Below are 14,096 nucleotides of genomic sequence, written 5' to 3'. Positions count from 1 at the left end.
GCCTCTGCTTCCAAAATGCTAGGATTAAAGCTGTGCGCCACCACTCCTGGCACCCTTTAAAAAAAAAATGATTTGGGGCTGGAAAGATGGCTCAGTGGTTAAGAGCGCTTGCTGATGTTGTTGCAGGGAACCTGGGTTTGGTTCTCAGAACCTACATAATGGTTCACGACCCTTGGTAACTCCAGTTTCAGAGAGCTGATGCCCTCTGGACTTGGGTGCCAGGTAGGTATATGGTACACATGCATGCAAAACTTATAAATAAATACATAAACAAACAAATAAGTAATATTAGGTCCATTTACAAAAATGATTTATTTTATTTTTAATTTTGTGTATGTGTACCCACAGAGGCCAGAAGAGGACAGTGGATCCCTTGAAGCTGCTGTCATAGGCAATGGTTCCTACTTTTACTGCCTCGTTAAGTTGGTCCTGAGCAGGGGCACATGGAGCCATCTTTTGAGAACTGAGAACAAGTATGGCAGGAGGCTTCCTTCCTTCCTTTCTAATTTATTTATTTTCATTTTATGTGCATTGATATTTTGTCTACATGTATGCCTGGGTGAGAGTGTCGGATGCCCTGGAACTGGAGTTACACACACTTGTGAGCTGCCATGTGGGTGCTGGGAATTGAACCTGGGTCTTCTGGAAAAGCGGCCAGTGCTCTTAACCACTGAGTCATCTCTCCAGCCCCCAGCAAGAGGGTTTCTGACAAAGTAAGTCTGGGTTGTGGGGTCTGGAGGCTCCATCCCTGGGGCCTCAAGATGATCAGCCACTGAAGGCTGTGGGAGCCCCCCACTTCATGTCGGAGATGGCAAGGGCTGGGTCTGATGCGTTTTCCTGCCTCCGCCAGGGCAAAGGTGAAGGCAGCGGGGACGGAGGTTATCTGAGCATTGGTTCTTTTTAGTTAAAAAAAAAAAAAAAGCATTTATTTATTTGTGTGAGTGTGTGTGCACGCATGTGGAGGTCAGAGGCCAACCTCTGGGCATTAGTTGTCTCCTTCCACTTGGTGAGTTTTGGAGGTTGAACTGGTCATTAGGCTTGACAGCAGGTGCCTCTACCCAGTGAACCACCTCTCTGGCCTTTTTTTTTTTTTTTTTTTTTACAGAGCCTCCTACAGCTGGCCTTGAACTCCTGATGTTTCCTGATGTTTCTTCTTCCACCTCCCACCACTAGGGTAATCATCATATGTCTGGATTGAGTTGGGTCCTTCTTATTGTGGCTCTCCTTCCCTGAGATGGACAAGAAGGGACCAAACCAGCAAACTGGCAATGTTCAGATGCACACAGAGCCACTCCACCCACCCAGAGCTGGGTGACTGTCTTGCTTTCTTACTGTAATTAATGCTGACAGCCCCTGCTGGGGAAATGGAGCCCTCAAAATGCATTGGGCCGGGGCCCCTGGATGAGGGGGCTTACCAGGATTATCAGTTCAGGACCTAGTAATTAAGCTCCAGATGTTGACGATTCATCAAATTACGAGGCTGGTGGGGTCTGAGGTCCCAGCCAGGGAAGTGTGCATTATTCCATGAAGGCTCCGTGAGCCTTGCCCCAGCCTTCGCCAGGGCTGGCCAATGGGCAGGAGTAGGGGGCAGCCCCCTCCAGGCAGGTCAGCCCCATATGGTTCTGATTTCTCAGGCCTGGCTGCTTGCATACACATGGACTGCAGTTCTAGTCTAGGTTTTAACAATTTCCCAAACTTGAGTTCCCTGCCCCGGGGAAAAGGAAGAAAGGGCCTCCTCAGTGTGGGGGTCCAGCTGCGGCCTGGGCCCTGCTAGTGGCCTACCGCTCTTTCCAGAGACCTTAGGTCTGGGTGCTTTGCAGAGTGGCCGCTGCACCCCGAGTCAGAGCGAGTTGTAGACTCACAGGCGTGTGGCAGAGGATGGCTATGCATACAGCCCAACATCAAATTGCAAACTTATTTTTTTTTTTTTGCAATGTTTTTGGAAGTTGATCACACATTCCCAAGTGTGAATTTTGTATTAGAGGTACAGATGATGGCTTGTGAGGTGACTCAGAGGGTGAAGGCACTCACTGCCGAGTCGGACAACCCGAGTTCAATCCCTGAAACCCACATGGTGCCAGGAGAGAGCTGGCTACCTCAGACTGTCCTCTGATCTCCACGTGCAGACTGTGGCGTGCACGGTCTCTCTCTCTCCCATACACACACAAATAAGTATTAGATATACAGATGATAATGTCACTGTCAAAAGCTAGAGATTTTGTCAACTAACAACCGTGAGGTTAAAAAATAACAAAACCGGCCGGGCGGTGGTGGCGCACGCCTTTAATCCCAGCACTCGGGAGGCAGAGCCAGGCGGATCTCTGTGAGTTCGAGGCTAGCCTGGTCTCCAAAGCGAGTTCTAGGAAAGGCGCAAAACTACACAGAGAAACCCTGTCTCGAAAAACCAAAAAAAAAACAAACAAAAAAAAAAAAACAAAACCAAAACCGACCACCACTACGACAAAAAACCTCAAACCAACCAAACTAGCAGCCAGGTTGGGAAAAAAACAAACAAAAAAACCCACTGACAGCTGGGTGGTGGTGCATGCCTTTAATTCCAGTGCTCAGGAAGCAGAGGCAGGTGGATCTCTGTGAGTTCGAGGCCAGCCTGGTCTACAGAGCGAGTTCCAGGACAGGCTCCAAAGGTACACAAAGAAACCCTGTCTTGAAAAAACCAAACCAACCAAACAACCAAACAACCAAAAAACAACTGACAAAACAACTGACAATTCACTTCACTCTGAGGAGTTTGGAATGATCTTGAAAAGCAGGAAGACCTCCCAGCCCCGGGGACGTGATCCTGCCTGCCCAGGACTGTACTGCCTTCTCAGCCTGTCACGGCCCCAGGGCCCTTGCTCCACTCTCTCCTGCTTCACATCCGCTGGCTGCCTGGGAGCGCGACCTGCCAGCTCTGTAGGGGCACGGGTGTGCGACCCTTGGCCTGGGTCTCTTTCAGCTGTGAGATTCTGAGCCACGGAAGCAGCTGGCTTCTATTTGGTGGAGAGGGCTTGCTCAGTGAGTAGCCTAGGTTGGCTGGAAGCAATTACATCTATGTCCCCATCACACACCATGGCTGGAAGAGGTGGTGTTTAAAGGACTAAGCCTTTGAACTGATCCCAAATATCTGCTTAAATTACTTATTCACCCATTACTGGTATTTGGTGGGGAGAAACATGATTGCCTTGTCAGGTATCAGGAAAAATTGCCCCTCTTTGGGGAGGAAGGGATAAAGGGCCTTGACTTGCAGTGGCTGTGGAGGGAATGGGGTATGGGAGTGGGGAGTGAGGTTGTGTCCGTCTGAGATGCTTGTGTGTTGAGAAACTAGACACAGCAGATAGGCTGGGGTGCCCTTTTAGCACCAAGCTGACCATGGTGTGGCTCCAACTCCTCAGTGGACCCAGGGACCAGTGACAGAGATGGTTCATGGTGGATGTTCTGTCTCTCCTTGTTCACCAGCAACCCCCCTAGACCTTATCCAGGCCAAGCCCCTGCTTTGCCCTTGGTCTGATGAGGCACTTGTTCATGTCCTCCCCTGACTACTCACACATGAGTTCCTAGACTCTCTTTTGTGCATTGGAGGTAGAATCCAGCATGAGACAATCCACCACCAAGCTCCTCCTCTAGCTCTCCCACCTGGAGGGAGCAGCATGGACCTTCTTTGATTTCCACAGACAAGGCAGGCAGAAAAAGCATCGCCACCAGCAAAAAGGGATTCCCAGCTTCTCTTGAACATCAGAAAATGCTGTGAGGATTGGGCAGGACCCCACTGAGATGCCCCAGGCCATCCCGCCTAAGCCCTCCAGGTCTCTAAGCTTTCTTCCTGGCATTTTTTTTTTTTTAAAATTTTCTTATCTGGCTGAAGCCTGAAAGGCACCAGTGAGCTTGTGAGCTCACGTTTCAGGAGCTGAACTGTCTCTCTGGTCCTTCTACACTCCCGAGCACATCTCCCTTCCCTCCCAGACCAGCCTCCACTATCTCCCATCCCTGACTTCCCGAGGATGGCATGCTGGCCGTGCCCCTGCCCTTAGACCTCAAGAGTGAGCGGCTCATTTTTCTTGGATGCCCATGTCCTTCTTTGGGATAGGGAAGTGGAATGGATGGGATGAGTCCCCTGGGACTCGGACATCAGAGGAGGGAGGGAGGGCACCCTCAATGAGGCTAGCCGCCGCTTGCTCCTCATCAGCCTGGCCCTGGGGGTGGGGCACATCCCCATTTGCCAGCCCCTAGCTTGTTTTTTGCTTTGTTTTGGTTTTTCTTTTTCTTTGAGAGAGACTTTCACTATGTAGCCCTGGCTGGCCTGGGACTCACTATGTAGACTAGGCTAGCCCTCAGACTCAGAGATCAGCCTCCTTAGGGTTTGGATTCAAGGCGTTCTGCTGGCCACTGTTTTGAGAAAGGGTCTCATATAGCTTAGGCTGGCTTTGAACTCATCATGCAGACAGGGATGACCTTGAACTCTTGATCCTCTTTCCTCTACCTCTTGAGTGCTGGGATTGTTGGTGGGCACCATCATGCCAGTTTTTTATGTGGTGCAGGGATCGAACCCAAGGCTTGGTTTATGTTAGACAAACTACCAAGTGAGCTACATTCCCAGCCCCCGACTGGACTTTTTTTTCTTATGTCATATGTCCATTCCTCGAGGCAGCCCTGACCCCTGCCGTAGGCTCATAGCTACCTGAACCCTGTTGGCACTGACCACAGTCTAACTGTGAAGCTGGTGCTTCTGTGAATTGTGGATCTTCCTCTCCATTAGTCATAGACTCCCCGGAGGTGAGGACCCTGGGATGTTTTTCTGCTACTACATCTGAAATGCCAAAGAGCCCTGAGCTGAGGACACAGCAAACATTTGTTGAACAATGCTTCTGACACAATGACTGTGATTCATTCCATGAACAAATATCCAATCTCCCACCAGCGCTGGTGTCATCTGTGAGCACTAGAGGGCGCTCTTGATCTGCTAGCTGCTGGTCCCAGCCAACTCTGGCCACGGTGTTACCTCGTGGGAGGCCAGTCAGGACACTCTGCAGCTCTGCTAGCCTCAAGGACTCCCCGCTGCTGGACTGGGTGACCATAGAATGACAGAAACTGTCATTCACTGAACCCAGTGTGAATGCCCAGTCCTGGGGCTTCCAGGAGTCATCTACTTGGGTCTCCTAGCTGCTACCAGGGATGTCAGCAAAGTGAGAAGCCACCCTCCTCGGCCTGGGCTCTCACAGTGCCTCTTCCTCTTCCAGAGTGACATGTGGGCAGGAGGTCCCTGTGCCAGGAAGATACAGAAGCAGGAGAGGGCATGAGTGGCCCCTGGAACCTGAGCACAGGAGCCTCCTGGCTGGCTGTGGTCATCTTCCTTTCCTTGGTGGCTTCACATCGGCCATTCATGGGAAACTGAGGAATGGAGGCGAGCCAGACCCAGACAGTGGCTGGACTCCAGAAGTACCTGTTTTGTTCTGCCTCAGGGGAGAGAGCTGGGGAGGAAACCAGTACAGAGGCCCTCTTCTGCAGGCCCAGCTGGCTCTGTCTTTGAGGTTCCAATCTGGGGACCATTATGGGGGACTCAGGAAGTCTGCTTTTACCCGTCCTCACTCTGCCCAGCATCTCGGGGGCTGGGAGCCGCTCTGGAGGGGTCAGATGTGAATGAGCCAGGGGATGTTAAAATTTAAAAAAGCACATGAATTTGGGGGTATTACAGATGGATCATTTAACTAATTACATTTTTACAATCAAAGCTGTTTTTGAACTAGAAGAGTGTAAGAAAGCACATGAGTGTGTGGCGTTCGTGGTCCTTTTTTGTTGGCTTGATTAATTCCAAACGGTCCAACTGAGTTATTCATTTCGAAATTGGTCCCAGGCCGGGGCCCCGTCTGGCAGACCACATTTCAGCCCCGAGCTCACACTGTCCTCTGGGACCTCGATTGTCGAGGCCCCATGACTGATGTTGGAGACAGTGCAGGCCTGGCTTCCCTGGGTCCTGTGAGTTTAACCAGGCGAGGGCTGTGGGTGGTGCTCAGGCCTGGAGATGCCTGCATGAGGGTTTCTGATTCTAGTGAGACCTGCCCCATGCCCTGGGATAATCTGATTCCTCATTAAAACTTTTTATTGTGTTTATTTATTGGGTGTTGTGTGGGTGAGAGCGCCATGGTGCTTGTGTGGAGGTCAGCAGACAACTCCCAGGAGTCAGTTCTCTCCTTCCTCCACGTGGGTCCTGGGGATTGAACTCAGGTGGTCAGGCCTGGTGGCACCTTTGACTGCTGAGCCTTCTTGCTGGCCCCAGATCCCGACCTCAGGTTTTCACCCAGGCTGAGTCTCACTCCTCAGCGGGTCTCCTTTCTCAATTCTATCTTTGTCAGTAAACTACTGCAGTCTCTCCCGGCCTCTGCCCCGAAGTGGGGACACCTTTAAAATGTGTGGTGGGAGAAAACCTTATTTAAAATGCTAGTCATCAGAAGTGCTTCAGGAGGCTGCAGGCACACTCAGTGGAAGACTGCCTAGTGTGCATTTAAAAATCTAAATTCAATCTCTGGTACTGTCAAACACACACACACACACATATGCACACACACACATGTACACACGCACACACACACACACACACACACACACACACACACCCGGCAGGCTCAGTTGCAAATGTCTGTAATCCTAGCACTTGGAAGATGGAGGCAGGAAATCTAGCAGTTCAAGGTCATTTTGGCTATGCAGAAAATTCTAGGCCAGCCTGGGATACATTTTCATGCATATGATGAGATAATTTATGATGAGAATAGATTCTTAAGTGTGAAATTCACACATGGCTCATATATACTTTATACATTGAATCCAAAGGTAATCTCATTTTATTTATTGATTTATATTTATTTATTTATTTATTTATTTTTTTTTTTTGAGACAAGGTTTCTCTGTGTAGTTTTGGTGCCTGTCCTGGATCTTGCTCTGTAGACCAGGCTGACCTCAAACTCACAGAGATCCGCCTGGCTCTGCCTCCCGAGTGCTGGGATTAAAGGCGTGTGCCACCACCGCCTGGCCTCATTTTATTTTTATAATCTAGTTTTTGGTGTTTTGAGATAGAGTCTCATAGCCTAAGCTGGCATGGAATTGTCTATGTAGCCCAGGCTACCCTCAGATTTGTGATCTTCCTGCTTCAGCCTACAAGCACTGGGATTAGAGGTGTGTACCACAGTGCTAAACTCCTGAGGGTGATTGATTACAATATTCTCAGTGTTACTGTGTGTGTGTGTATGTGTGTGTGTGTGTGTGTGTGTGTGTGTGTGTGTGTGTGTATGTATGTATGGAGGCCCGAGGTTGATGCCAGGAACCAATCATTTTAGATCACTCTTCCAGTTTATTTACTGAGGCAGTGTCTTGAGCACACCCCAGAGTTCACCAGTGGGGCTGGTCCGGAGAGCTGGCCTGCCACGGCGAGCCTGTCTTTACCCTCCGAAGCTAGAATTACACCCGACCTACCATATGCTATCCCACATACCTGGCCTTTCTGTGGGTTCTGGGGATCTGAACTCTGGTTCTCATGCTCTTGAGACAAGCATTTTGACCATTGAATCATCTCCCCAGCCTCTGCACCTGTGCTGTGACTGTCACAGGTCGGCTGTGGCATTTTCCACTTGTGACATTCTGTTGACATTACAAGCTTCTGATCGAGGCATTTCAGAGTTCTGGATCAGAGAGGCCCAACCCACTCAGACCTGCCCAAAATTTCTCAGAGACTTGCAGAGCACCAGTCTCCCCTGGAAGGTGGGCCCAGGAGATGGTGGGGTTATACTCAGCGTCACCTTCTCTCATTTCCACCCATTGCTCTCACTCACTGTCTCTGAACACGTGGGGCCACACTGTGTGGCCTGCTCTCTCAGGCCTTTTTTCTGCGTGCATAGTGCCCGTGCTTGCTCAGCGTGGGATGCCATCCCTCAAACACGGAAGATGGAGATTTTGGCCTCCGATGTGTGCACAGGGACCATGAGCTGTGCAGAAGCTAGGTAACCTGAGAGAACTCAGTATTTGGAAGCGGTGTGTGGATTGAGCTGATTTCTAAGCAGACTGAGACAGAACAGAGATGGTGAAGGACAAGGAAGGGCAGGATCCACAGAGGTGGGAGCCAGGCTCCCCATGCCACAGTGAGCTCTGGAAGAGCAGTTGGACCCAGGCCCTGCCCCAACCTTAGACTTGGGGCCTCCAGAACTGTGAGCTGCACAAGCCCCGCTTCCATCTCTCACTCTTTCATTGTGTACATATGTGTGCACACGTGTGGGGGTCAGAGGTTCATGTTGCTTCAGGGACACTCCGATGGCTTCAGGGATGCTCTGTGACAGTTCAGGAGGCACGGGACTCGGGGGGATCTTAGACTCCTGGTAGCTGTCTCTGGGACAAGTGTTTCCTAGAAACAGAGTGCAATTTCATTGCCCCTTTGGTTCCCACTGCCTTAGTGAGCCTCTCCATCCAGTCTACAGGTTCTACTCCATGCAGCCCCTGGACACTACCCCCGCCACTCCTCCTCCTTCCTAAAGATTTTAAAATTTATGTGTATGTGTATGTGCCTGCATGAGTTTATGTGGCACCATGCTATGACCCTGTGGAGACCAGAAGGTGGCATCAGATGCCTTGAAACTGGAGTTATAGGGTGTTGTGAACCCGCCGATAAGGATGCTGGGAACTGAACCCAGGTCCTTTGCAAGAGCAGCCATTAACTGCTGAGCCATCTCTCCAGTCCCCTGGACACTTCTCTCCCTTCCATTACCTCCCTGCCACTTCCCCTCTCCCTGCTCCCATCCTGGCCTCAGGTGGCTCTCCAGGAAGCTTGCTCTACGCTCCATGACCTGTCCCCTTCTCTGTTTTCCTCTGCTGAGAGTATTCACAGAGCTCCGTATCTTGTCACTGAAGTCTCAGTCCAAATGTCGTTCTGTCCTTCTTGATTATTTGACCCAAATCACTCAACTGTCTCTGCACCCACCCAGCACCCCCACTACACCCTCATTTATTCTCCTTCTCGTACATTCCACTGTACTCAGGACTGTTCACACTGCCTCCAGAAGGTAAGTGGGAAGCCAGGAAGCCATGAAACCCAACACTGAGAGTGAAGAAAACGGAAACCCTAAAGAGGAAAATCAAGATTTGCTGAGGTGACTAGAAGGCAGTCTTGGGTTTTCTGTACAAAGGGTGAGAGGTGGAGGCAATATTAAACCCTGTGTGACGGACAAGTCATTTTCACCTGAGCTACGTACATCTTAGAGAGGAAAAAAGGGACATGAGAAACACTTTCAGGATGACTCCATTGTGCCAAGATGATCTTTGTCTCCCACCTCCAGTGTCTAAAGACTGACTGGGTCTGATTTACCTTTGTGCCTTCCCATGATATCAAGCTTCCTGTTAGTGAGATGCCAAAACCACTTTAACACATAAAAGCTGATTAATTCCCCCAAGTGCTGGAATGCCATGCCTGGGGCTCCCCTGCAGCCCCTATCAATGATTCACAGTACTTGGTGCTCAGAACTCCCCCTGCTGCTGGTCAATACAAGACTGCTAGCCCCTAGCCGCTTCTTTCAGTTTCAAACTCTATACCTGCAATTCTAGCCTTCACCACTAGGTGGCAGGCCAACACAAACTTTAACATCTTTTTAATCACGTCTTTCACCACTGCGTCTCATGAAAATACACCCCAAATTAAAACAAGACATATACATATGGACATATACTTAAAAACTTATCATATTGAAATACATTAAAAGTATGATAATACCCACAGTTGGCCAGAGTTTGGAGAAACATGCGGCATTTGTGCGCTGTTGGTGGGAATGTAAATGACTGCAGCCTCCCAGAGGGCAATTTGGTAATGCACATCAAAAGCCTTAAACATGTGCAAATCCTTTGGTGCAACAATTCGACTTATAGACATTTATTCTATGGAGATAATCACAGAAATAAGCCTTCACTTACTCCCAGGATGTTGAGTGTAAGGATGAAAAATTGTCCCTATTAATGATATAACTTGGAGACTGGCTAAATAAAATTATACATGTGATCAGATACTATGCAGCTATTACATTCTATTAGGGGTTTTAATAGTGTGGGAGTGTCTGAGGATATATCAAATGAGAGAGAGGAGCGTGTCCCTCTAGCCTTGTTTTTACAGGAAGTATGGGAACAAAGTGGCATATAAAAAATGCTAGAACAACATGAAAATAGTGAGATGTATCGTCTGTGGGTGGCAGGAGGAAGGAGGACTGCTTTTTCCTTTTTTTTTTTTTTTTGGTGCCTTTCTCTATTTTCCAAATGTTTTACAATAGACATGACATGCATTTATTGCAACCATAAGGTTCTGTTAACAAGCCCTTGGGGGCACAAAGGACAGAGCCTCTGTTCAGGAAGGGCATGGAGACAGTGACCCCGGAGCCCTGTCAGCTCTGACCCCCTTGAGTCTATAACCTGCCTCACAGATGTGGGTGGCCCCTGCTCCTCCCCCCCCCCCCCCCCCCCGCCCTCAGCCACTCCTCCTGGCTGCACATATGGGCCTGGTTTCAGCTGGGGGGTGGGGTGGGCAGAGGGATAAACGTAGAAAGCACAGGCCAGGGTCCCACCCCAGCCTTTGCTCCGTCTTTTCTTGGTCTTTCTCCCCCCTGAGATTCTGGCTCAAGAGGAAAAAAGAAAATCCTCCCTGGTCCTGAAGTTTGCCAACAAAATGAACATGGCCTCTAAGATTCCCTCAAACAAACAAACAAAATACCAACACTAAAATTCAGCAGCTAAACATCCTGAAACTGATCAATCTCAATCAACATTGGATTCCTATCCAAATGCCTGGGTGTATGCTGAATGGATTCGAAGGACTTCTTCATTTTTTCCTTCATTAAACATTTTAACTACATCATCTTTATTATTTACTTATTTATTTATTTACTGGTGTGTGTCCATGCATACATGTGTGTAGGCATGCACACCACAGTGTGTATGTGGAGGTCAGAGGACAGCTTTGTGGAGTTGGTTCTCTCATTCCACCTTTCACATGGACTCTGAAATCGAACTCTGGCAGTCAGGTTTGCATGGCAAGTGCCTTTAGCTCCGGAGACATCTTGCTGGCCCTTCTTTTCCATTCTAAAAAATAGTTATGTATTTAAATTGTTTTTTAGATGTACTTTATTTTCTGTGCATGAGTGTATGCGTGCATGCATGTATGTTTGTGTATACATGTATGTATGTATGTGTGCCTGATGCCTATGGAGGTCAGAAGAGGGCATTGGATCCCCTGGAACTGGAGTTACATGGTTGTGAGACACCATGGGTGTTGGGAACCAAACCTGGTTCCTCGGCAAGAACAAGCACTCTTAACTTATTTTTGAGTCAGTGTTTCATGTAGCTCAGGCTGACATCAATTTCAATATGTAGCTAAAGATGACTTTGAACTCCTGATCCTTCTCGCCTCTACTTCCCAAGTGTACATTAAAACGCCAAGTTTTATGGGGTGTGAGGTATTGAACCCGGAGCTTTATACATGCTAGGTGAGTGAGCACACTACCAGCTGAGCTCTATCTTAGTGGACTTGGATGATGGTTCAGTAGGTAAAGTAGTTCTGACAAGCATGAGACCTGGGTTGGATCCCCAGCGCCCAGGTGAAAGCCAGACATGGTGGCATGCATTGATACCGCCAGCACTGGGGGCCTGGAGGTGGGGGAAGAGACAAGCACATCTCTGGAGTTTGTTGGCCAGACAATCCAGCCAAAATGGTGAGCTCTAGGTTCACTGAGAGACCCTGTCTCAAAAAATAAGCCCCCCCCCCTCCCCTGCCGGGGTATGTAGGACTGATGGGGAAGACAACGAAATCCATCTCTGGTCTCTCCATGTTCATGCAGGGTGAGTGAACCTGTGCAGGTAATGTGTGCATACGTGAGCTTTGTTGGGATGGGGCTGTGGCTTGGTGGTACAGCAGTTGCCTATTATGCATGAAGCCCTGGGTTCAATCCCCCAGCACCACATAAAAAATGTCTGCAAATTTGTAATTGTTCACAGTCATGAACAAGCTGATGTGGTACAGTGGTCTTTTCCAATATATGTATAATGCATAACTCTGGGCAGTTGTGTTGACCCCATGGGAGACATCGGTAGCTGACCACAGGCTTCTGTTTTTCCACAGGCCAAGAGAATGGAACTGAACTCAAATGCCACAGGTGGAAGTGGCCCACGAAGTCCAGCTTCTCCCTCACTGGGACTGCTTTCTCTCTGGCAGCGGGTACCCCCTCCCCACAAAGGTCTCAGGAAACAGACAGGCCATGGGGCAGCGCCAGATCCGGGACCAGAACTAAGTGCTCCTGTCCATCCAAGTTCAGCAGTGGGCCAGCTCAGGCGGTGAAAGGTAGGACCAGGGGTCTATATACCAGCTGGCAGAGAGTGACCATGGGCTGTGATGTCAGCTTTCTGGGGGATTTGATGGGTCCCCTCATCACTCACTGGACCCAGCTTGCCTCAGTGACCTGAGGAACTGTTTCATGAACTCAGGGTGGTAGCGTCAGGCCTGCAAACAGGAAGTGGGGACAGCTGGCCTGCTGGGCCTCCACTGACCTCCTTCTCAGAGAACCACCTGCATCAGGACATAGAGACCCTTGAGCTCTTGGCACACACATCCTTACTCCCGCCCCCATCCTAAAATTCACAGATCGCCTCTGTGGGCCAGGCTTGGAGCACATTTCATATGAAACATTTCACATTTAATTCCCACAGTGCCTTTGATGGCCCATCAGATGACATTGGTTTGCTGTGACCTGCATGTTATGAGTGCTCTTTGTGAATCTCCACTCAACAGAAACCCAGCCTCCTGAGGAAAGGACTTTCGACAACCTCTACTGACTGGAAGGAACCTGAGGTTCAGGGACGCTTAGGGGTGGGGTCTCCTACTCCAGGCTTCTCAGCCAGCCAGTGGCAGAGACGGATTCAAATCTGCTGCTAAACTCCACACTTGGCCTCCTGCCATCCCCCCCCCCCCCCCCCCCCCCCCCCCGCTGCTTCCTTGGACCTTGGAAGAAAGCAGGGATAGGGCAGAGAGAAGAGGCCTTTGCAGGGGGCAGACCCCCTGGCAGCTGTTTTGAACAAGTCCCTGCTCCTTACGCAGGGGAAAATGACTTCCATCACCAGGCAATGGCTCTGATGCTCTCAGCCAGTGTCTGCTCCCGGCTCAGTCAGTGTCTGCTCAACAGTAAATAGCGGAGACTTCCCACTCTCCTGTGGGCCTTGCATGTGCACAGAGGCTCAACTTTGAAAGTTCGATTTGAGATTTTTGCAATGGCCTAAAAGCAAAGCATCAGTGGGAACGGGACTTGGAGTTGGGATCCGGTTCTTCCAGGGTAGCGTACATGCTGTGTGTTAAGATTCTCTTGCCTGCAGCTGGCCATGGCAGGGAGCCGCAGCTCCGTTATCTGCTCTGAGATCATGACTGGGTAGGAGTGTGCGGGTGTGGGAGGGGACATCAAGGCTCTGCAACATGCTGTTCCTAAACAGGATGGTTGGGAAGTTGGATAGACCAGGTACTTTTTTTTTAAAATATATATTTTTCAATCAACAGTGGGCTTGTTGGGATGCAACGCCCCTCCCCTGACCCCCCTAGAAGAGAAGCCTGTGGTTCCCCAAGACCCTTGCTGCCACGTGCAGGAGTCAGAGTGAAGGCTTGACTCCTTACTAGTCAGGAAGAGGTCCTGGGACCGGGCAGGATTTGACCCCAGTGTGCTCTGTGGATGTCACATTTCATCTATATGTCATTCACATTTCATGCAGAGCCCCACTGCTCTGGCCCGAGAGGTCAGATTGTCTGCTGGGGAAGCTGCCTCAGCCACCCAGGAGACCCCAAAGAGGCCTGGACCTAGCACAGTGTTTTGGGCAAGATAAATGTGCCCAAAAGGTCCTATCACATCCTAGAGTGCTACCTATGACTCATTGTGTCCTTTATGCGGGATTGTCACCTCTTGGTCTCATTTAGACTCAGTCCCCATACTCTGAGACCTTCATTGTCTCACAGAGGAGGAGACTGAGGCTCAGAGAGGGTGTGCACCTTCACCAAGCTCTGGAGCCGTAGGTTTGGAATCAAGCCCAGGTCTCCCTGATGCTCAGGG

The 14,096-nt window shown here is 49.8% G+C and overlaps 1 protein-coding gene across 1 annotated transcript in view; it reads right to left on the bottom strand.

Annotated features, from left to right (window-relative positions):
• The window catches only part of Col23a1 (collagen type XXIII alpha 1 chain), a 304,345-nt gene that overhangs the window by 37,398 nt on the left and 252,851 nt on the right, over nucleotides 1-14,096 (bottom strand). The window lies entirely within an intron of this gene.

Source organism: Peromyscus eremicus, chromosome 8a (genome assembly GCF_949786415.1).
Source record: "Peromyscus eremicus chromosome 8a, PerEre_H2_v1, whole genome shotgun sequence".
NCBI lineage: Eukaryota > Metazoa > Chordata > Mammalia > Rodentia > Cricetidae > Peromyscus > Peromyscus eremicus.
Note: the sequence above shows the minus strand (reverse complement) of the source record. Positions and strands in the feature narration are given on the sequence as shown.